Genomic DNA, 2536 nt, shown 5'->3' on the forward strand with positions numbered 1-2536 from the left:
TCCATAGCTTTCTCCTTTCCAGAGTACCATATAGTTGGAATCATACAGTGCTTAGCCTTTTCAGATTGTATTAGTAATTAGGTTATATTAGTAATATGCCTTTAAATCTCCTCCATGTCTTTTCATGACTCCATAGCTCATTTCTCTTTAGTGCTGAATGATATCTCATTTTCCTCACATAAAACAGGTTATTTATCCATGTACCCACAGAAAGACATTTTGGTTGATTCCAAGAGGTAATTATGAAGAAAGCTGCCATAAACTTCTGTGTGCAGGTTTTCATGTGGACATAAAATTTCAGTTCCTTACAGTAAGAGTATGTTGAGTTTTGCAGGAAATTGCAAAAGTGTCTTCCAAAGTGGCTGTGACAGCTTGCATTCCCATGAGCAATAAATAAGAGTCTCCGTTGCTCCACAGCCTCTCGAGCATTTGGTGCTGTCAGAGTCCTAGATTTGGGTCATTCTGATATATATGTAGTGGTCATGTATTGTCTTCAAATATATACATTTAAATATATATTTAGTACATATTTTATATAATGTCTGGGAGTTGTTCCACATGTGGATGTAGTTTTGGTATCTTTGTGCAGAGAAAATGAGCTCCTCGTCTTACTCTTCTGCCGTCTTGTTCCTGTCATCTGAGGTTATTCTTAAGAACTGCTTTGGTTTTCCTAGGACTGGAAAGCCCAAGTACCCCAGTATGACAGAATGCAAGAAATAGGACCAAGAAATGAGATATTCAGGTTTAAGTTCCTGTTTTTGTGAGCAAATCACTTCCTTTCCCTGAATTTCTACTTCCTCAAGAGAGAAAACAAACAAAAACCCAGAACAATTAGGAAACAGGAAGACAACTCAGGCCAGTCCCAAAGACTCAAGAGCCAGGACCTAAGTCTGAAGGCCCACAATCTCCCCCTCCTGAATTCTGCTTCCTCTCCTCCCATAAGTAACACATGCTCTCTCTGTCTCTTTCTCTCTCACATCCATTAAAATGTTTAGCTCCCTCTCTTTGTGCCTAGCACAGCCTCAGGGTCCCAAAAAGCACCTGAATTGCAGAGCAGCTCCAAAGAATTGGATGCTGGATAAATTGACTGGTGTGTTTGCCCCCCATCCATCTACCAGTCCCCACAAGCTGAGGGAATGTCTCCCTCTAATTATTTTCCTAAGGAACAGACTTAAGTTCTAAGGAACAGACTTAAGAAGATGAAGTAAAGATTTGCATGCAACATGTCATTAAGATTGATGGCAAAGTCTGCACTGATATAATCTACCCTGTTGGTTTTATGGATGTCATCAGCATTAATAAGACTCAAGAGAATTTTTGTTTGATCTATGACACCAAGGGTCGCTTTGTTGTTCATCGAATTACACTTGGGAAGGGCAAGTACAAGTGTGCAAAGTGCGAAAGATCTTTGTGGGGACAAAAGGAACCCCTCATCTGGTGACCCATGATGCTCACATATCTGCTACCCCGATCCCCACATCAATGTGCATTGACACCTAATAAATGAACTTGGAGACTGGCAAGATTACTGATTTCACCAAATGTGACACTGGTAACCTGTGCATGGTGACTGGAGGTGCTAACCTGGGAAGAATTGGTGTGATCATCAACCTGGAGAGACATCCAGGTTCTTTTGATGTAGTTTATGTGAAAGATACCAACGGCAACAGCTTTGCCACCTGGCTCTCAAACATCTTCATTATTGGCAAAGGCAGTAAACCATGGCTCTCTCTTTCAGTGGGAAGGGTACTAACCTTACCATCGCTGAGGAGAGCAACAAGAGACTGGCACCCAAACAGAGCAGTGGATAAAATGATCTCTATGTGACATGACTGGAAAAGTTTTTGTACTTACATATGATAATACATTTAAAAAAACCTGTTTCTCTCCTGCAAAGCTCCGAAGGATTGTTGAACAGTGCTGCAGATGAGGATTTAGAATAGGTAGAATTTATTATATAGGTATTGTTAGAATTTCCAATACCTGGTTACATCAGAAGACTTAGGCAAGAATCATTTTCTAGTAGGAAAGCTAAGAGATGCGTCTGAGAGGAAACAGAGGTAAGCAGGCAACTCCTACATAAAGGGAAACTATGGAACTAAAGGGTAGGGCTAAAGTAGACTTACAAATCAAGTAGGTACATAAGTCAGTCAGTTTGCTTCCTCCCTCCTTCCTCCCTTCCTTGATCTTCTTCATCTCCTGGGAGTAGAAGAGGAAGAAGGAGAAAAGCCCTTCAAGGCCTGCCATGTGCCAGCCACAGTGTTGGGTTCTGGACAGTTTCCCACCCTTGTTCACTCACGTAACATATTCATGGGTTTTGCCATATCTACACACCAGGTATGGCATCATCTACTTAGTATTTTTCTTTGAATCAGCTCTCTTTTCTTTTTTTCCTTTAACTTGTATAGCTACTTTAGCCTTCTACCAATCAATGGCATCTATAGAAGGGCTTGGTAGGTTAGTTATTTTTCTAGTGCATATTTAAATCAACATATAGCTACTAGAAGTAAAACAACATTTGTCCCCATGTCATAGT

General features: G+C 40.6%; 1 pseudogene; it reads left to right on the top strand.

Moving 5' to 3' along the window:
• The first annotated feature begins 361 nt into the window (after positions 1-361).
• Positions 362-2002, top strand: LOC100848770 (small ribosomal subunit protein eS4-like; annotated as a pseudogene).
• The last annotated feature ends 534 nt before the right edge of the window (positions 2003-2536 follow it).

This window comes from Bos taurus, chromosome 13 (genome assembly GCF_002263795.3).
Source record: "Bos taurus isolate L1 Dominette 01449 registration number 42190680 breed Hereford chromosome 13, ARS-UCD2.0, whole genome shotgun sequence".
Classification (NCBI taxonomy): Eukaryota; Metazoa; Chordata; class Mammalia; order Artiodactyla; family Bovidae; genus Bos; species Bos taurus.